We start from the raw sequence: 23,995 nt of genomic DNA on the forward strand, positions 1-23,995 counted from the left end.
AATAATACTGGACATCCAAAAGTTGTTTTTCTGCCTCACTATCATATTGGGTCCAATCTTGGACCACAACAACACACCCTTTATCAGCCATTGATATGACCAGCTGATGGTTGTTTGGCAGTCGTGAAATCACCTCCATTTCTGCCCTGGATATGTTGTTTGGTTTCACCCTGGTTTCACTGGCATGAAAGTGTAGATCTTTGAGTATTGATTTCTGAAATAAAGAAATAGTGTGATGCATAGGTGGCATGAAAGTCGAGCTATGATATCTGAACTCCTGTTGTGTATTAGTGGTTTCTCTACCATGAAAAAATATTTATTTTTAAGTTCAAATTTCTACAAAATCTCAACACATCATCAACAAAACTGTCCTCGGACACAAAGAAACTAGGGATGAATGAAAGACCTTTATTGAGTATTTTAGTCTCAGCTTCAGTAAGGGTACAGGAAGAAATATTGAATACATTTATTGTTTCATGGTGATCATTTTCAACAATGTCTGCATGTCATCTGCCCTGTTGATGTTTCCTCCCTCCCCTTCTGCATTTGGTCCTAAAGGTACACTGTTGTTAGTGCATTTGCGAGCTGGAGAACCTGTAGGACCAGAGATATCTGGTTCATAACTGGAGGAGGAATCATCCCCAGTGATATCAGGACCAGAGAGATCCAAGTGCTTTATTTAATTTTATTATTATTGATAAAAATCAGAGCACCTAGACCCAATAAAATGGGCTGGCATGATATTTTGAACAAAAGAGAAGAAATGGATTATTAAACTTGGGGGATTATTCCCTCCAGGACTTAACAAGCATTTATAATTAATGGTTTTGATTGACTATATTAATACTATATAAGGAGTGTATTGCATTTCACTAATTTCACACTGAGGAAGGCACTGTAATCATTTGCTAAAACTGGTTCGTGCACTCACTCTGTCTGATTGATATGTAGTTTGTACTACCATCAGATTAAAGAAATCTTGATGCTACAGCTGCGGGTCTAATTTTTTCCTTTGGTATCGATTCTGTTTTGAGTCCTTGCAGCTGCCGTACTTGCAGAGGCTTCAGTTGTTTCCAGGTTTGCATTCTCTCTGCTGTTGGCCTGTAGCAGCAAGGATATCTGTTTCGTGTACATCTGCTGGATTTTATATTTGCTTGTTTCTTATGACCAGCCTCTAGTTTTTGGAACATTAGTAGCTTAATTATTCTACATTTGGATGTACATTTTTTTCTGGTTATCAAGCCTCAAGGACATCCGTGGACTGGCGTTTGTAATAACTTTGGTAAGGTAAACAGACCTTTTTTGAATTATGGCCTAGTATACCTCGATAGTCCTTTGGACTTACTGAATTTTTTAATGTGGCTCCTCAAAACTTTTATGTGGGCAACAACTCTATATTTTCATGGGAAATTACCATCACGTCAATTTGGAGGTCCCCATTCTGTATTGACCTTCGTTCGGACATTGTGTGGTTGATAATACAACCGAGGTGGTTGGATTGGTGCTTACATCTTATTACATCTAAGACCAGGACTAGTGCACTATTTTCGCATTTTTTTTATGTAGTTACATCGTACAACCTTGGCATCTGCCATTTTGGGACTTTCTTAGCCGAAGATACATATTTTTAGGTCTTTCTGGACAACGGAATGGCAGCAAAGCATGTAATAACTATTCATTGTTTAAAATCTTTTTTGGACAACTATTGTTGGACATTCATTTGGACGATTATTTACATCAGTTTACTCATTTAAGAAGTACCCATTATGGTTGCAGTATATATTTACTGATGTATATGACATATTTATCTATATGGCCTGACTCTGAATTGTATTTTGGCATTCAGTTCAAGATTTGGATTAATGGTTAAATGTTCATCATTTATAACCATTAGTATAAATGGTTAACATATGTTTTTTCATATACACAACATGTAATGTGCGGTTTAAATTTAAATATATGTTAGTTAGGGCTTGATGATGGCCATCTTGGTTTGCATTTCATACAAGATTAGACGACTCAGAAGTTGCAACTTTTAATTTTTGTGATCTCTATCTTTGGGTTTCTATATGAGGGAGCAATCTATGAGGTGTTTGATATGCAGGGTTAATTGTTTATTCTCTGTAAATGTTTGGGCAACGTATGTGTTTCTACGCACCGACATTTAGATTTTGCAAGCAATTGCATCTGAATGCATTGTTAGTCTGATCTTGACCTTGGCCAGTTTGTTTTATATTTTATATAAGACTAGCTATTCCAACTGTTTTGAATAGCATACCTGGTGGTATCATTCTTCTGTCATAATCCTTTTCATATATATATATATATATATATATATATATATATATATATATATATATTTTTTTTTTTTTTTTTTATATTGGCTAAGGGATCATTTTATGCAAACAAACACAATGGGTAGGGGTTTTGTAGTATATCTACTGGGTGAGGTACTTGGTATTGCTATCCTTTTGGGGTATTGACTGTTCATACTCCCCTATACTATTGGTAACATTTCTTTATTTAGTTTTTTCCATCTTGCTGACTGCCTCCGAATATTCAGTACACATTTATTTTGTGACTACACAGAGATCCGGCAAGTAATTCTCATTTGGCAATGCAGACAGGATTAGACTCAGCTTTATAATCGGTATAGACACAGCGTAGTTTTACTATAGGCTGTTATTGTCTAACCTTCTTTGCACCATTAAATTGTCAATTGTTAATATGGTAAGCACTGGTTATTGCAACAATTGCATTATGATATGCTGATTTATGAAAGTGGTGATATTTACTAAGTGATCCTTGGCTGAGATTGTCTATTTCCTGCTATTCGGTGACCACACAGTGATTCCGGCAAATAATTCTCATTTGGCAATACAGGCAGAATTAGACTCAGCGTTATAATAGGTATAGACACAGCGTAGTTTTGCTATAGGCTGTTATTGTCTAACCTTCATTGCACCATAAAATTGTCAATTGTTGATATGGTAAGCACTGGTTATTGCAACAATGGCATTATGATACACTGCTTTATGAATGTGGTGCTATTTACTAAGTGATCCTTGGCTGACATCATCCATTTCCTGCTATTTGGTGTTAACCCTTTGGTTACCCGTTTATTTTTGATTACTTGCCTGACCCTGCAAATTTGTCTTGGATATTTGTGATAGGAATTTCATCACTCAAAACACATTATTGGTCAAAATTTCAAATCATTTATAATTGTTTTTGTGGGCCTTATATATTTTGGTTGGTCTTCAACAAAAATGGAAATTTCTCAGCTTCTAAGAGGCTTAGCCTCTGATCATGATGACCTGGCTATATTTGGCCTAGGTCCAGGCAACTCAAGGGAGCTAGGGGCATTTTCTTTACCTCCTGAGGACAGCTGTGAAGTATTGTTTTCTAAATTGAATAAAGGGATGCGGACACTGCACAGCAATGTCTGGCATTACAAATTATTTAAGGCCTATATGGCCAAGAATATCACCCCCAGAGGCCTTAAGATTCATACACAACCCTTAGTAAGCAACTCTGATGATATTTTACTTAAAGCATGGGCCGATGCTCAACACAAAGCCACTATGGAATTTGTTCAGATTTTAACTGCACATTTTGAACGGACCATTGATTCAGAAATTATCGATGTCACCAAATTAGGTGAAGAACTTATCAGGTTTGAGGGCCAATCTGAATACACTTCTTGCTTTAAAGCATTAAGTACTGATTTATTGAATCTGGAGTAACTATTAAAAAAAGGAAGAGGAAGAAATTCCTCAGAGATCTGGCAGACTATGAAAGAGGTGATCCTTTTAACAAGGATAAAACAAAGAGGTTACAATTTTCACAGCAATCAAAAAATATGGCCAAGAGAAAACAGCCATGTCCCATCCTTAAAAAATCATCAGTCTCTGGTCCTGATACCACTGGGGATGATTCCTCCTCCAGTTATCTGGTCCTACAGGTTCACCAGCTCACAAACACACTAACAACAGTGTCCCTTTAGGACCAAATGCAGAAGGGGAGGGTGGAAACATCAACAGGACAGACAACATGCAGACATTGTTGAAAATTATCACCATGAAACAATACATGTATTCAATATTTCTTCCTGTACCCTTACTGAAGCTGAGACTAAAATACTCAATAAAGGTCTTTCATTCATCCCTGGTTTCTTTGTGTCTGAGGACAGTTTTGTGGATAATGTGTTGAGATTTTGTAGAAATTTGAACTTAAAAATATTTTTTCACGGTAGAGAAACCACTAATACACAACAGGAGTTCAGATATCATAGCTCGACTTTCATGCCACTTATGCATCACACTGTCTCTTTATTTCAGAAATCAATACTCAAAGATCTACATTTTCATGCCAATGAAACCACGGTGAAACCAAACAACATATCCATGGCAGAAATGGAGATGATTTCACGACTGGCAAGCAACCATCAGCTAGTCATATCAATGGCTGATAAAGGGGGTGTTGTTATGGTCCAAGAATGGACCCAATATGATAGTGAGGCAAAAAAAACAACTTTTTGGATGGCCGGTATTATTCACCTTTGACTATTGATCCCACTCCCTTTTTCAAGAACAAAAATTGATGAATTTTTACTATCTGCAAATAATGAAGGGATAATCTCACAAAATACTTTACAACATCTTACAGTGAATGAACCGACACATCAGTATATATACTTTTTGCCCAAAATACACAAAGATACTACCAACCCTCCTGGCAGACCCATCACCTCAGGTAGGAATTCTTTAATGGAACCACTCTCTGTTTTCCTAACCAGACACCTGAAGCCCCTTCTCAAATGGGTACGTGCCCGAATACAGGATACCACGCAATTGCTTATGTTTATTTTGGATACACAGTTGGAACCGGGTTGGTTGCTCTGCATATTGGATGGTAAAGTATTGTTGTTGTGTCTTTCGGCTTATCCCGGTTAGGGGTCACCACAGCAGAACACCGGTCTGCTAATGTTTGGTAGGGGATTTTTACATGCCGAGTTACCAGCCCTGACGCACAACCTTCAATGAAGGCACGCCCATTCGCGCATGCATCCACACAGAATGGTAAAGCATTTTATTCCAATATACCACATTGGGCTGGTATAGATGTGCTAGAACACTGGCTATATAAATCCAAACTCTACCAACCTGGTTTCAACACTTACCTCATTATTCTTTGTGAACATGTTCTCACCAAAAACATATTTTTCTATCAAGGTGAATGCTTCCTTCAGAACAAGGGAATAGCCACGGGTGCTTCTTTTGCACCAATCTATGCTGATTTATTCATAGCATACGTTGAAGAGCAGATTATTTGTGATCCATTACACAATCTTTACCTTGATGAAATAGGCACTTGGAGGAGGTACTTGGATGATTGCTGGTTGGTGTGAAGGTCGGATGCTGAATATTTACATGAGTTTGTAGATTATCTCAATGAAAATAGATGGGGTATTGAATTTACGGTGAATTATGATCTCAATAACATCATTTTTTTGGATGTTAGTATAAGTAGAAATATTGATAACACTCTTTCTACTTAGGTTCACCGAAAATTTCCCCAATATAATTCCCTCCTCCACGCTACCAGCTTTCTCCCCCCTCCCATTTGTCAAAATATTCCAAAATCTCAGTTTATTCATGGCAAATGCATCTGCTCTGAAGCAGAAACCTATAACATATACAAACACGATCTGATTATGAGATTTAAAGATAGGGGCTATGGTGCAGGTTTTGTATAGCGGGCTTCCAATACAGTTGATGGTTTGGCCCGGAAGGAACTCCTCCAATATAAAGACAAAAATAATAGTGATGGTTCTGCCATTCGTTTCATAACTACATATGGCAAAAACACAGATTCATTGATTTATATTGTCAGTCGCCACTGGAATATCGCTTTCTGCCATGTTACCAACTAGATGTTCCTTCACTTTCAAAAAAGGTAAAAATGTAGGCTCATACGTCAATCATTATAAGCATCTCCTGCCTGATATGTCATTGTCACAAACAACTCTCCTAGGTTACAGATTAGTTGGCTGTTTTCCCTGCAGACACTGTCCCTACTGTTATAGGTTTGTCAAATCCAAATCATTTAGCAGTCAGAACACCAGCCAGGTTTTTGATATATAATTTTATGCCAATTACCAATCTGTCTGGGTCATATACTTGGCCACATGCCACTGTTCGGCATTCTATGTGGGACAAACCTCATGTCCTGTAAAATTCAGGGTGGGGGACCACCTTAGTGAAATCAGAAATGGTAAAATAACTAATGCATTATTTAAACATAGCCCGGGATTCATGAAGCTTGCGCTAAGCGCCGGAGTAGCGTCGATGATCTAGTGCAAAATATGGCTGCCAAGCGATTCAGGTACAAGCTGTTTCCATGTGAACTACCAGTGTACGCCAGAGCTGCACAGCTCCCAGCATATGTATGCTAATGACCCCATGCCCAGCAGTGTAGCATGCAAATTAAGGTATATAGCGATTCATGAAGTAGTGCAGGCGTAGAGTTAGCATGAAGAAATGTAAACTAAAAAAAACAGTTTACATGTTTAATGGTTTTAGCTTCATTTTTAGACAATAACTTATTTATTTATTCATTTATTTATTTATATTTTTGTACACATTCATTCATTCTTTTATATTTAGATACATATATTTATTAAAACACTACATTTATATACACATTTTTATACATATGCAGATATACATCTTTGTTTATGCACTGACCTTATTATACCAAGTATCACTTTGGTTGATAATAGTTCTTTCGACTTGTATATGGTTTCATGTTTTTGATGGCATCTACTATGTATAGTTTCTAAGTTGCCTCGTATTATTAATAATATGACTATCACATGCAGTTATGTATTAGGCTGTATACACTTAGGTACTTGATAGTATGCTGCTCACAACATGTTCTTATATTTACTTCAATTTTTATTGTTTCTTATGGAATGAAGTTATTTTAATTTTTTAAAAGCAATATGCATACACCATTGTTTATTTCTGTTGAATCTTGAGATGATTTTATGTTTATATATTTAGTTTTTAGGTTTTATGGCGCTTCTGTTTTAAAAGTTGGTTGATTAATTAACATGCAGATATTTAAAGCACATGGTTCCTGTGCTTCCTGTTTGTGATCTGAAGAAGCTACTAGTTAGTGAAAGTGCTTATCGTGGTTTATCTGTGTAATAAACTGAATTATTTGTCTCAGAAGACCGGATTACTTGGATTTTTTACACATAGAAGGTTATTTCTCACTCTGTCAACGCTTGCTTGAGTTATTTATCCATTTACACAGTTTACATGTTGTCAAACATAAAATCAGAGCCATGAAAGTGAACCAAACTTACGTATTGTAATGTTAATATATGCCAATGACTAAATATATAGCCAATGGCATACAAAAAATGCACAACATGTAAAAAATAACATTTAATGTCATGGCCACACTAACGCAAAGTAAATCCGCAGTGCATCTGTGCGCAAATGAGATCATAAGGAAAATATATTTATATGTCATAAAACTGCAATGTAACACAATTCATTATATCGTAATAATAGTCAATGGCATGCATGCTACACCACGACCATGGTGCAAGGGTTGCTAAGGGTCTGAGACAGTGTTCCGTGCAGTCACTAGGAATTAGTAGTCAATGTCATGCAAATGAGTCAAGTAATACTGAATTGCAAATGCCCTGCCGGCGTAAGGATGTACCACATGGCGTAGCGGTACAACAGCGAGGAGTGGCCTGGAGGTAAACATGACATCAAGAGAGGGGTGCGCCACCGTAGCTGTAAGCACATTGGATCATTAAATCCTTGGAACCAAAAGCAAAAACAGCACAACGCCACAAGCTCACAACCAGAGATATCACCAGGAACCGGATAGCTTGTAAAAAACTTTGCTTTAATTAAATGTAAAATCCACAAGTAAAATGCTCACAAAAATTATTGAAAACCACAAAATTCAGTCAAGCGCTTTCGCCCGGGCTCTCCCAGGCTTTATCAAGACAATTTCATGATCAATGTGCATTCAATTTATAACTTCACCACTCATATAATCAATTATACAATTAATTATTTGGAGCAATCCCATTAATTCATAGTCTCCTGTTATTTAAAGGTACAGAATTATTATTGGTAACAATAGCAGAAACAGAGAATACAACAGCAGCAAAACAATCTATAAAGAAACGAACTTCTTAAGTATCTTTTGTCATCTTTGCATTTTATAGCATATTAAGGGTCCCACTTATACCTAACTAAAACTATTTTTAAAATTTCTTATTAAAATTCTATTTTATTAAATACAATGAATAATAATATTGAATATAATAACTATAATAAATATTCTTGTGTTTCAAATATTTGGCTTTAAAAACTACTAAATATTAATTGATCATAATAAATTTGTAAATCACATTATTAAAAATAAGAATTAAAAAATCTTGTTTCCTAAATATAAATTAATTAATACGTCCATACTAATAAATATGATTCATAAATAACTTACTTTTAAACATTTTAATCTACTTCATTGTGACTGTGTTAAGCACTTTTAAAAACTGGATCATTCTACCTTAACTTCAATAGCCACCCTTTAATAGATAAAAAGTGTACTAAAAATATATTAATTTAAACCCAAGCATGTTTAATATGTGTCATAATAGTTTGGGACACCATCTATAATTTATATATTTTTAGTGCACTTCAGGATTAAACTATATTCCTCAAAAAATCATCACTAATTATAATAGGCCACATGTTCTATGTGAATAGACAATGGACTAGACTTTACATATCAGGTAAATGTCAAGAACATGGATTTTTTGGACGTGCATTTTTATATTGGTGTGAAGGGGACGGTTGAACACAAGCCTTTTCATAAAAAGACAGCAGTAAACAATTTTTTGCACGCAACCAGTATGCATAGCAATTCTTTAATTGAGTCATTGCCCTTTGGTGAATTTAGACAAATTGCTATGAATACATCTGAAAATATCAATGTCCAAAGGGAATTTGACATTATTTGTAAGAGACTAATTAACAGAGGTTATTCTAGGAGCATTGTCTATTCACATAGGACCAAAGTGGAAGGAATGTTAAATTTGAATGGACAGGGGGTTGCAGTTAAGAACAGGAAGAGATTTGTGAACAAATCCCTTTATTCCAAGAAAAAGGATATTGTGGAGATGGATAAAATATTTTTTGTAGATAAATTCTCTCCTTTTTCTTCAATTTTGAAGAGAATTGTGTTGAACATGTGGCCTATTATAATTAGTGATGATTTTTTGAGGAATATAGTTCCAAAAAACATTATTTTTTCTTATACAAGATGCAAAAATCTGAAGGAATTAGTTAGAAGTAAGGGCAAGAAGGACAGGGCAGTAAATGCAGGCTCTTTTGCTTGCAACAAATGCAAGGTTTGTGATAAAATTATTAATTTAGATGGCCATAAAATTAATGGGGTTACATACCATGCACTAGATCACTTTGACTGCAATTCTTCCGGGGTGGTATACATTATTGGGTGCAATTGTATTAAACGAAAATGGTACATAGGACAAATGAAACGTAGGGTTAAGTTAAGAATCTTGGAACACTTGGGGGATATTAGGAACAGTAGACTTGATAGTCCAGTTGCAAGCCACTTTCATCAATTTCACAATGGAGAACAAACTGGTTTTAAATTCAGTATTTTGGCAAGACCTTGGGGAATGGGAGAAAGTAATATAAATTTTCAAACAAAATTATTGAATATGGAATCTAAATTTATTGTAAATTATGGAACACTATTTCCCAATGGTATGAATTTAGATGTATGATATAAAATATCATTTATTTTTTGTATTCTGTGTGCGCACACATATATATATGTGTATAGTATTTCATATATATTTGTATATATATGTGCATTTATTTGTGTATGTATATATATATATATATATATATATATATATATATATATATATTTCTTTAAGAAGTGATATATTCATATTTGATTGATTAATTGTTTAATTGACATGATTGATTATGTGAGGTGTGTATTTATACTGGTTTGTGCTTTACATTATTATTCCATGTGAAGGCGAAGGCCGAGGTACCAGAATCCAGTAAAAAGAAAATCGTTCTATCCAGTTGTGCTGCTTCATTTGTTTTTGTTTTTTGTGGAGCACACTGTAAACCACATAACAGTTCTTGCAGAGCCATACAGCCTTGAGCTGCCTAAACATCCTTGCCAGACTTAAACATTTGCAGAAGTATCAGGTACAAACAAACCCTGCATAAGTAGCAATGTTCTGAAATATAACAGCTGTACTCACATGTAGAACAAAATCATTTAGCCATTACACACAATCCATGGGAGTCATGAAGCTAATATATCTCTGTCTGTCTCCATAAAGCTATTGAAATATATCACAAACAACACATCCAGGCCATCTTCCTCGAAAAGTAAGGCAAACGGACAACGACCAAAATGAGTACTCAGTTATACACCCCTGTTGCCATGGTATCTGCTAATGGAGTAGCTGCACAGCTGATGTGCATCTAATTAACTACTTTGGAACACCAATTGGTGGTCAGGATAGCACATGTTACCGATATTTAACTAGAAATGGATGGGTTATCACACATTCAAACCATCCGTATATACCAGCAGAACGTTACAAAGAAGATTGAAACACAAACTGAAAAGGATTGAATCAACAGTTAACGACACCTCGGGTTACTAATAAGGTATGTAGAACAGTCAGTATGTATGTGTATGTAGTACATGTTCTGTAATAATTAAAGTGTGCGCAATGCATATAGTGGAAACAGTTATCTTGTAGTGATGTATTGTTGAGCATAGTAACGCTTGTAGTATTTGTGTGTACTGCTGTAGGTCACAAGGCAAACACCGCATACACCACAAGGGATACTATATAAGGGCTTTGAACAAAAATATTCCTCACCAGCTGCTGTCAGTGGCAGGGCTGGTCCAACAAGTATGTGCTATAACAGGGGAGAGTATATGTTGATATATTGTAATGGTAGCCATATGTATGGGTGTATTACTGAGAATGACATGTCGAAGGTTGGGCCACTGTGCAATTATTATTTGCATTGTGGGATATTGTGCCAATAACTGTGTAATGTACAGTATTGTAGGCCGATATGTATTACAAGCTACATAGCATTACTGTTATGTTAGGCAAACATTAGTTATGTCTATTGGCATTTACAATACACAGTAACAGGATTTATATGTCTTTTAGTCACCCGACAGTTTATTAGCATGATAGCAAAGTAAAATGGAACAGCTAGTTAACTATCCATGCACATAAGGCATGTAATATGTGCAAAGGTAGGTACTAGACTGTCTTACCAAGGGTATTTATAAGCCTCACTAGAGTGTGTTGGCTTTCGCCACCCCCATAGGTTGGTTCCCTGTGTCTCTGAACAGCAGAGCCATTAGTTCCCTGTGCCTCTGTCCAGCAGAGCCACTGCAGTGATCCACGGGGTACATGTCTGTCTCCCATCCACATGTCAAGGTTTCCCTTGAAGAGTGCTAGTGAGGGGCCCTGCCTGATGTACATTGGAATCATGTTCCAAAGCATGGGGAGTGTCCGGGTTAGGAATCTATGCATCCAGCACGTCCTAGTCATCATTGTGGTTAGGTGTCTATCCCTAGAGATTGTGGCTCTCAGGGGTCTCTGTTTAGGTGGAGCATATCCAGCAATACTGGGTTGGACATGGGCCTTGTATGTCAAGCAGAGATCACCTGTGAGTATGCGGTATGCAACGGAGTACAGCTGGAGTTTCTTAGGTTGGGCTGCATAGGTCATCTGTCTGAGGTCAGTAACCCTCTTGGTGTAGTACTGTTGTGGTCTCCCAAGCTGCTGCAGTTGTCTTGTAAGGTATATCCCAAATGGGGTGTTGTATCCTTTAATGGGTCTAATAAGTCATGAGTAGAGAGTCACAATGGCCAACTTTGATCTGGATGCGAACCCAGGGGCATGTAGAAGCATATTCTAACCACCTTGTAATTATGGGTATCAAAGGAGAGATTGCTAGCTAATGGGGTTCCCAGATCCCTTATTACTTTTTCTGTAGGTAGGGGACTAGCACCTATGTGGTAGTCCGTGGGTAATTAGTTATATCCAAAGGGGATGACTATGCACTTTTTGGCATTCAGCTTGACGCCATGATATTGACATCAGGTATCCATCTCAGTGCGACCCTTCCAGAGGTTGTCTATAACAGCTGGGGAAACAATTATGTCCCCTAGTTTGCAGTCGTCTGCAAACCTTTTCAGCCAAAGCCCTCCTGTGCTTGTCTGTATGTCACAGAATTATATACCGAACATGAGGGGTCCTAGGACTGAGCCCTGAGGGATGCCACTTGTAACTGGTATACAGTCGGACCTAGGGTATGCAACTCCCACTCTGTGGGCTCTGTCCATGACCCACTTTGCAAACCATCACATGACGTAGGGGTTAATGTTCAGGCGGATGGGTATGTTGATAATACCAGAAGGAGGAATGGTGTTGAAAGCCTATGAGAGATCTAGGTAGGCTGTGTGGACCTCCTTACCCTCATCTAATGCCTTGGTAATGGTCTCTAAGAAGTCCACCAGGTTTAGGAGGCATGGTCTGCCCTTAACAATGCCAAACAGGGAGGGGTCAAAGATTTGGAGGTACCCAATGTCTCTGACTGAGATCCATGATGTGCTCCATAGCCTTGCAGACCAGGCTAGTCAGGCCTATAGGGCAATAGGTCCCGTGGTCCATTGTGGCACCACCTTTGTGGAGTGGGATAACTGTTGCTGTGTGCCATTCAGGGGGAACTATGCCTGATGTGAGGCTATTATTGAACATGGTGCATAGATGGGGAGCCAGTACATTCTGAAGTTCATGTAAAACACAGCCTGGGATGTTGTCCTGTCCCATGGATGCTGTGATATTGGCTTTAGAGTGTGCAGCTTTGAGAGGGAGGGGGGAAAGGTAGCACTGAACCTATCTGCCAGGATGTTGCCAATATCAGTTGGTTCTGTAATGTTCGTGCCTTTGTGCTGTAACTCAGAGCAGATCTGGTTGTTGACATCGAGATATGTGACATAGCTATAGAATGCTTTGTGGTTGTTGTTGGAATTAGTGGCAATTTTGTTTTCGTAGCTAGCTTTGGAGGATCTTATAAGGGATCTCACCTTCTTACTGACGCTGACCAGGGAGCTGCTCCATGCATGGGATTGTACTCTTGTTTGCAACAGTGTCTTCCTCCTGTAGTACAGTTTGTTTACGGCAGGGGACCACCAGATTGGTTTCCTTAATTAGGAGTATAGCGTCTTGGTTCTGTTTGGGATAGCACAAGCTATGCACTCATGTAAGTGCTTATAGAGTGCATTTGTGTAGGATTCAGCAGTTGTAATAGCATTGTCCGTCTGCATGGGTGTCATGACGTTCACCACGTCTGTCTTAAGAAGCATGAAGTTGGCTTTGTAGACATATTATACTGTGGTTCCCTTAATGGGTGGTGGAGGCAGGATGTGGATATCATCGGTGTTCAGCTCATGGTCGGATAGGACCAACGAGGAGTTGACTTCACATGTGGAGCACCAGTCACTCATGTTGGTAATGCCTAGGTCTAGGATATTGTTGCCCCTGGTGGGTGTGTGGATATTTTGATTCAGGGCATTGGTGTTTATAAATTCCAGAAAGCGTTGAGCTAATGTGTTGGTACATGAGTAGTTTTCCCAGTTAATGGTGGGGTAGATTCAGTGAGACTATGTGATGAGTGTGGTGTGGTGCGAATGTTTACCTTCTCCACATGACTGTTAGGGTCAGGCTTGGTTGGAGAGATCTTTACCTCCAGTTTGGCTAGATGAGTGCATCTCTCACAGGTTGCAGTGTTGGGTGGTAGGTGGAGAGGCTTTTCTGTGTACATGATCAATGTGTATATTGCCTCAAGATGTCCAGATTCATCAGATAGACAGGTGAGAACACTGGCAGTTGACTCTTGGACATGCCTAAATATAGAACCACTTTCCCCTAGATAAGTGAGGAAAGTGAGTACAAGAGCTATTTTACTCTAAGCAAGTGGGAAAAGTATGTACAAAACCTGTTTACCTCTAGGTAATGAGGAAGATTGAGTGCTATAGTAATTATTAGCTTATGTAGTGCTTACAAGTTCTGAACAAGTGCTGAGCATGAATAAGCAATCCAGATAGGGTCTTGGATAACATAAACACCCCCCCAACAGGTACACAAGCATATATCCATGTACACCACAGGGCCCCTGCACCCACAACTATGCAGGTGCAAGCTGCACTCAGGCTGCATGGGACCTGTCCACATCACAGGTTGTATCATACACATTTGGCAAAACAACATGCTCTCCACATCCACATCATGTAAAACATAGCTCCATGTCAGGCTGTGTACACACTGAATGGTGCCCACCAACAGGTATCACAACCCACAAAGGGGGAGACACCACTGATAATGGGATGTACTACACTACTATGCAAAAAACAAGACAGGGAACCACTGGATAAACACTTTATATACGTAAAGCTTTCAGATACAATCCTTTCTCAATACAAAACAGTTCATAAAACCAGCTCTTTATATATAGGTCCAAGTATACCACATGACCTGCAGCCAAGGTCACATGATATATTATCCAAATCACAGAGACATTTTACAGAACACTATTTAAAATATACAAAAACATAAAATACTTTAATAAAAACTTATATTCATATAAAACTTCAGGCTAAGAAAGATTAGCCCTACTTAATCTAACTAAAATAGGTTTGAGACTAACTTGGTTATTTAAACCAGGTTTAGAATCACTCATACGTCTCAAAATCCATTCATATTCTTTAATTTCTAAGTGATTATTCAGGTCCCCTCCCCTAGGTGTAAGTGTAACCTGGTCAATAATTCTAAACCTAAAGAAATGTTGCTGGCCAGATTCCTCTATATGCTTGAACAATGCATTCCTGTCACAGCACCTCCTAATTTCTGATTTGTGCTCAATTATCCTGTCCTAAAACCTGCGGGTAGTTTTGCCTACATAAAAAGCATTACATGCCTGACAGGTGGCCAGGTAGACCACATGGGTGGTGGTACATGTACCTGCTATTCTGAAGCTGAATGTCCTACCACTAATCGGATGAACAAATGTATCATTTTCTATACTACAAATGTCATCACAACAAGAACAGTTATGACATTTATGTGTACCAAATTTCACTATAATAGCCACAGATATAGTCCTATTAAAATCTTTATAACATAGTGAACTCTTGATGGTTTTCATATTCTTATAAGAAAAATTGGGCTTAGGTCCCAATAGACTTTTTAATTCATCTGATGCCATTAGAATGACCCAATTATCAGATATAATTTTTCTAACAGCCGATGTTCTTAAGTTATACGTGGTTACATATCTAATAGGTGCTACGGATGTTTGTTTGCACATAGGGTCAACATTAACAACATCATCAAATAAAGCTGGTTTAAATAAAGTCCGTCTATCTTCTCTAATCTTAGTAACCTGTTCAAACAGTAGAGATCTATCATACCCACCAAACAGGAAATCATTCACCATCTCTTTGAGTTGCACTTCAAAACAGTCATCATCGGTGTTAAGCCTGCTAAGCCTACAAAATTGAGATTTAACAGTACTTCTAAATATATGAGGTGCATGCATGCTTGTGGCATGAGTATATCTACCTGAGCAAACCTCTTTCCTAAAAATACTAGTTTGTAATGTATCCCCAATAAGATCTAACCTCAAGTCCAAAAAGGTAATAGAGGTCTCAGATACTGTCATTTTAAACCTCAAAAAAGTAGATGCAGAGTTTAAATATTCCAGAAATTTTTTTTCAAGATCCTCATGGCTACCTTTCCAAAGTAAAAGGCAGTCATCTACAAAGCGCTGAAAAAATGAAATATTACTTTTAAATGGATTTCCATCGCCAAACAAATGCGTTCTTTCCCACTGATAAAGTATCAGGTTAGCATAAGTATTCGCCACAGAGGTACCCATAGCCACCCCTGTAAGTTGTAAATATGTGGAACCATTAAAGATGAAGACGTTGTTTTTCAATGTAACATCCATAAGGCTGCAGATAATTTCAACTTTGTTAGGATTATCACATGTGTGTGTACATAACAATTCTCTTAGGAGCTCTAAGCCTATATAATTGGGAATAACTGTAAACAGTGATACAATATCTAGAGACTAAGAGGTATTTGCTAGTAGCTAAGAAAGCTTTTTCATTAACCATCCATCTCCTCAATTTGTGTAATAAATCAAAGCTATCCTTAATTATAGAGTCACAATTAACAAGGTAAGGAAGCAATTGCCCATGTAAATAAATCGAAATGGGTTCTGTAACCCAACCTGCACCAGAGACAATAGGTATCATAGGTGGGTCTAATTTAGATTTATGTATTTTGGGTAGACCATAAAGATGTGGTACAACCGGACAAGTAACAGTAAGATAATTGAACAACTCAAGATCTATATCACCACTTAATTGTAAGTCATATACAACCATATTTATATACGCAATACTTTTTTTCACATCCAAACTAGTAATACATTTAAAAGCTTTAGTGTCTTGTAATAACTTAGACATAGAGTCCACATAGTCAACTCGGTTCATAAGAACCACAGCACCTCCCTTATCAGCCTGTTTTATAATTATATCTTTACAAGACTGTAAACTCTTCAAAGCATTAAATTCACCATAATTTAAATTAAATCTTTTTTTCTTTCTATTAGGTAAATTAAACAACTGCCTAATCTGGATTTCACAAACATCATGGAAAGCTTTAACCAATGGAGTACTGGTAGGTACAAACGTACTCCGTCGTTTGTTACTCCCCCCACTAACTTCACAGCCACCACCACCAAATAACAATTTTAAATTATGGCGTCATTATTTTCATGTACTACACTACTACCCTGCTGAGTCTGGTCTGGAAGGCCATGAACCTTGATCAAATAATTGATGTCAGCAGTACAGATGTAGATGACAGTAAGGTTGATGTCACACTGCATATCATAACCTTGCCTGGTCATAGGACATCATAGGACATCATCACCCATACTGTGCACCACCTACACTTGGTATACTAAATGTATACTAGATGTACATTCCCCAGCGGGACTGCTGGCAGAACCAATACTACAGAAGGTGTCTGAATAATACATGCTTATCACACCAGTGGCAGCTACAGTATGTCAGGGTTAATGAATTTTAATCCCCCTCATTGTAGTCCATACCTCACAGACAAACAGAAGGCATCTGCCTATGGAAGTATGCAAATGACTATGACCTAGGAGCAATAGCTGACTCAGGAGTGTTGTGGACAACATACAGAAGGGGCTTTGTGGGTGAGGTGTGTGTGACATATGGCCACAATCTGACAGCTACATACTGCATTGTCACCCCTATGTTAATAACCCTGTACCCATGAACTACCACCTAGGCAGTGGTCAACATAATGGACACTTGTGTGTAAGGTATGCAGCTGGGCAGTTGTCTTTCCTGTGATAGCTACGTCACCACACCTGTCAGGTAGTCATATGTGGCAACCCTAATAATGACAGGGTGCCATCCATGAATTTAGAGATCATTGTCCAGCCATACCCAACACTCAAGTGACCCATATCAGATCACATATTTCCTTTAAGGGGTATTGGCCATGTGCAGATGGCCTACACTAGCCTTCCCATTCCCCATCTTCACTATGTAGCATGATGCATACCCTGAATAAATCCATTTCCAACCCAGTGATGTTGGACATGCTACACGTACACATTCTGATCTCGAACACATACTTCATTGACATCCACCTTCCACATGCTGGACAGATCCTTCTCCTATACACTTTACATAGTCCTGCCATACTATGCATTCCTGTTCGTCAAAGCTGCACATCACTCCCCTCTCAGACATGGTGTGATGACCGCATGGTAAATGTATCATTAACCCTGTGGATCAGTAATGTGGCACTGCTCCACCTGGCCCTACAGACCTGCCTGTCAGCTACTGCCAGGTAACCTTTCATCCTAGATTCATACATGGTCCATATCATATAGCCCACTAGTTGACTTTAACTGTACATGCTATAGTTGATATCCATCCCTGCAAATACCATCTGGCTAGCCAGTGTCCCATGTGTATCATATGTGCAACACAGGTGATACATGGCAGGATGTTGAATTACTGTACAGTGCCGTGTAGATGTATATGGCAGAACACATACATGTAAAACCTTATGTGAGCAAGTCTGCATGGTCACAGGTCATGTCTGTTAAGGCAGTGTAAGTCCTTATATGTGACATATACACAGCATCAAGGTTGACTGCATTAATGTGGACACATCCAGCCATGTGCTGATAGGTAGGAACAACAGTACAGGCAAACAGACATGCCCACATCAAGACAGCATCCACAAGGAGTATGAGCAATGTAATCAGGTGACACATACACACATATGGTGATAATATCCACTCACCATTGAGTGTTACATGTGTGTGACACAAACACGTCAGTGTCATGTAGGTTTGCAAATACAACTATTTAAACTTAATAAATGTGATACACATGTATGTTCAGCTGTAGCTCTGTATGTCTCTGTGAGTTACTGTGACCTGTCTCCATCATTATGTCTTCCAGGTATGCCGCATGCAAGGCTACCCCCTTTTACCCGCTTGGAGGATGAGGCCCTCATCCCATACCTACTCAACAATCATGATATCCTGTTCAGTCATGTGCCACAGGATGCACAGCAGTGGGATGCCCTGTGGATGGAACTTCACAGGAGGGTTAATGATGTGGGTGGTCACAACCGCACATACCAGCAGGTGCGCAGACACTGTGCAGACCTCATTAGATGGGCAAAACAGCGTGCAAATGCAATCACCAGGGAACAAGGTGCAACAGGTGGTGGACCACCAACCCAGCCCCCACTCACACGTACCGAGGAGCTACTGGCCAACCTGGGGACACCTGCAAAACCACGTGTACAAGCCTTAACTGAAATTGTGGAGGGGGTGTCTCTCAACCACTGAGCCTGGAGATGCCTGGTAAGTCATCGGTACTGCACCTATAACAACTATATTCCATATAGTTGCATGTGTAACTGTACAATATGTAATGTAACATCATATGCAAGGCATGTATACACACATGCCGCATACTATAGTATGCTACACTGTGTATGCACACATGTGCATACACTATAGTATAGTCTAATGTACTGGTGTATGTGTTATGCACATTGCACCCTGTAGCCATTATACAGGCGTGGATAATGCTTATACTGCTGTGTTACTCCTATTTAGGTACCTCTGGCATTCCGCTGTGACAGCAGCCCATTGCAGGTGAGACTGCTATTATTTATCAGGAATCGTAATGCACAAATCTATCTGCCATGTGGCCATTTACAACATGTACACATAATGTATGGTCCTGTCACAATATACAGGTTGGACCTACCCATGTGTAACACTTGCAAACTATGTGAATCATCTCACCGACATGAATCCTCACAAACTGTCATTGCCAGATGTGTGGACAGCTGTGCATACAATGGTGGAGGTGCTGTTCACTGTAGGAACATGTACTACAGATCATAACTACACATGCGGGGACTACAAATAGTACTACACAGTAGGCTGGAGTATGGCCAGCCCACAGGATTCACTGGTGTGGATCATAGCCCTGCTATGAATGTCACACAATGTGATGTGCTATCTTGACATGTCCATGACATACCACCCTTTATCTGCATAACCCTGTCATCAGTGGAGCATATGACATCTATGGGTGTATGTCATATGGGACAACACAGACATGTGAAATAGATGCCTGTCACAATAATTTTGCCAACACATGTACACACATGGCCATGGAGGATGGCCAGAGACATGGAGCAACACACACAGTAGACGTGATGTGCTTGTGTGTACACCCTATCGTACAATGGCCAGACACGGTCCAACTATGGCCTTTGTGTAATGGTCATATTGTAGATGTGGAACACTAGACATCCTACAGGTCTGTGCACATCTTGTGTAGGCGTAACATCAATCCACCACATAAGATCTGTTGAACATCTTGAGGGTGTCACGACATGACAGCAGTCACCTGTACAGTATCCACATCAGCCCATAGATACAGTACATTCCCCTTGCTGGTGTCGGACATCAATGTCATACTTGCTCCTCATGTGTGTGTGTGTGTGTGTGTGTGTGTGTGTGTGTGTGTGTGTGTGTGTGTGTGTGTGTGTGTGTGTGTGTGTGGTACACAGATGTCATGTGGGACATGGTGTACTGACGTGTTCGCCATGTCTGGCCATAGTTACCAGGCAGCAGCAATATGGTTGCAGATGTGCAGGGGTGTCATCCGTATACCCATCAGTGACCTGTGTCACAACTTCCACATCATAGTTTAGTGTGTATACACCTCAGTGACATGGGTCACATTCCACAGTATATATGTATTGTATCTGAACACAGTCATGGATATGAACTGTGTGTGTAACTCACACTGTATAGCAATAGAGATGCCTCATGATTCCCTGCAATGGCCATGCACATCAGCTAAATGTGCAGTATATCTGTAGGGTGGACAGAAAACACTGCATTGGAACACCATTGCCCCACTGTATATTTGACAGAACACCATTGTATTAAACATGTATGCATGTCATTGCACACGTGAGCAGATCACATATCATACTACATGTGATTGTCAAGGTCATGAACAGGAACTGAAGAATTTGTCTTCACTAGAGATACGACCTGCCGACAAAGGAGGTGGAATTGTTCTTTTAGATAGTGATATGTATTACAACAGTATGATGCTTCTATTGAGTGATGCTGACACTTATGCTGCTCTATCAGCTAATGTAGTTAAGGGCATTATAGATAGAATAGAATTTTTAATTTTTGATCTTCTGATTAGCCACATGATTAGTGAACCTATTTTTAAATATTTAAGGTGGAACACCAAGTGATACCTATTGCGTATGGACTGCCCAAAATCCATAAAAGGGAAACAAATCCTCCCATGCGTCCAATAGTATCAAGTAGAGGTTGGGCCACTGATCCACTGTCCATTTTTGTAGAAAAACATTTACACCCGATTCTTGAACAATATGAGACTGTGTTAATGGACACTAAGAGTTTTTTGATAGAACTGAGTGATCGACTTGACTCTATTGATACTAAATGTTATTTTGTAACTTTAGATGTAGAATCACTTTACACCAGGATCCCTAATTCTTGGGGCATTGAGAACATTACAGATTTACTGTTAAGTAAGGGCATGAGCTATGACAGAGTTAGACTGTTGTGCACCCTACTTGAGATTATACTTGAGAATAATGTGTTTATTTTCCATCAGAAACATTACCTACAGAAGACTGGCATGGCAATGGGCACAGCCTGTGCCAATAGTTATGCCAATTTATTGCTAGTTCAATGGGAGACAGAGTATATTCTCTCTAACAATGTTTTCTGTACCTCGATAGTTTGGTATAAATGTTTTGTAGATAAGATTTTTTTGTTATGGAATGACACCGAGGAACATTTGCATGGGTTCTTGAGATATATAAATACTTTGAATACCTTTCTTAGGTTTACACATAACTATTCCCTGACTAACATTGAGTTCCTAGATGTAACAGTGGCTAGAGATGACATCTGTTCAGTTTCAACAATGTTATATAGGAAACCAAACCAACTACACAAAAAGAGCATGCATCCGAAACACACTAAATGGAATGTATTAATAGGGCAGATTTACCGCATTATGCGTTTATATAACCATGATGAACAATTGAGGGCTGCCTTGGGCACGTTGAAACAAAAATTTATAGATAGAGGCTATAAAGAGCATGACATAAATTTTGAGATCAGAGAAGCATGGAAACATAGGCAAGATAGGTGTGCACCTTACTACACCAAGAGAGACAATGAGCCTCGATCAGAAAATAGCAGAACACCAGTTCCCCTTGAGCCACATATGAGAGATGACATAGTTAGAATGCCTCTTACTTTCTCCAGTAATACTCAAATGGTTTGTGACATCATCAAGAATAATTGGGATATTTTATCCACCATAACTGAATTAGACGGATTGATAGGTAAAACACCTCAATTTACCTTCCGAAATAATAAATCCTTGAAAAGTCACATGTTATAAGACTAATGACACCCAGGGAACTACCACATCTGATAGACTAGGGACATATAGCTGCAGGAGGTGCACAGCCTGTACCTATATTCACAGAGGCGCAGTCTTTGTACACCCCACGTTAGGTTTTCACATTAGTTGTAACTTCTATGCTGAGTGTACAACAAAGAATGTTGTTTATTTTTGTTATTGCACAGAATGTTACTCTTTTTATATAGGTAAAACTAATTGTTTATTTAAGGAAAGGTCCTAGAACACCTCAGAGATATAAGAAATTGTAAAGAGAGTAATGCCTTAGCCATGCATGTTAAATAGGAAGGTGTCAGTCATACGTTTAAGTTTCTAGTTTTAGAGATTGTTAAGATGAGTATGAGGGGAGGTAATGCTAGAAATAAAACCAAGAAGGCTGAGCAGAGGTGGATACTGCTGCTTAATGCTGACAGACCTCCTGGTTTGAATAGCAGGATGTCGCTTAAACCCGCCCTCAAATCAAGGAGTTTGAAACATTGAATTTATAATATTTTAAACACAGATTTTATATTTTTTGTTATTCTTTATAAGTATAATGCATGTGCCTATTAATTTCTGACTAGTAGGTTGGTCATATATGTGTGTGTATATATATATTTCCTAGATGTATATATGAATATAGATATATTTTTTATAAGCATTTTCACAAATTTGTACTTACCTTTTAAATTTTTTCAAGTGTTAATTAGTATCTCAGTGATTGGACAGTTTGTATTGCATCATGAATATAAAATGGGTATGTTTGATTTTATATGTAGTCTGATGAAGCAACTGTTAATGTTTGTGAAAGCGCTTATTTCTCTGCTATATAAGATTAAAGTGTTTATGCAATTGTACTGCCATGTATATCCAGCGTGTTTCTACGTTCAGATGTATGATAACTACCACTATTACTGTCTGTGCTGCATGCCATCTGCCGTATCACATGCATGTTGTATGCCTTCTGTCATATCACATACATGTGTGTCTGTGTGTGTATCTATTGTATAGATTGTAATGTACAGTTCTTGTCTGCCCTCACAGGTGATGTATGTGCATTGCCCTCCTGCGGTACATCTGATGTTAGTGTCCCCACAGACTCTAGCAGTGATGATGAACGTATGACTGAGTCACAGGCAGAGTTGTCAGGGGCTGAAACTGTGCCATCGGTTGCCATTCCAGCTATATCTCCCTCATCCCCGCACACAGATCCCATGCCTGCACATACTGCATCACCAGTGGCCATAGAGGAAGGACAGTTGGTGCTAGGTAGCTTGGAACAGGAAAGTGTGGGGGCTATGGAAGGTGTGCCTGCACACCATGGTGTCAGCCAACTGACTGGTGGTGCCCACACAGGCAGGTGGCCAGTGCTGCTCATAGGAGGACCTCTGGCCAACATGCTCCTTGAAGACAGAGCGCAGCAGCTGGTGTCACCAGATGCATGTTTCAGGCGGTAATGGAGGCACAGGCACATGCTGAATGGCACAACAAAGAAGATCAGAGGCTACAGAGGGCTTCTGTCCATTCTTTAAACAACAACATCCAAGTAAAGGTAAATGCTCAACAGCAGATTGCTGAAGCTTTGGATAGACGGTTGGGTGACATGGTTGGAGTCCTTGACCATAGCATGACAATCCGCGAGCATGAGCTGTCTGTGCTGGAACATCTGGTAGGTGTGAGGCATCGGGCAAGTGGATGTAGGCCTGCTACATCACCTGTTTCAAGTCTACGTGTATGAGCTACCTCACATGTC

The sequence above is a fragment of the Protopterus annectens genome, chromosome 5.part0 (genome assembly GCF_019279795.1).
Source record: "Protopterus annectens isolate FY-2018-M chromosome 5.part0, PAN1.0, whole genome shotgun sequence".
NCBI classification, from domain to species: domain Eukaryota; kingdom Metazoa; phylum Chordata; order Ceratodontiformes; family Protopteridae; genus Protopterus; species Protopterus annectens.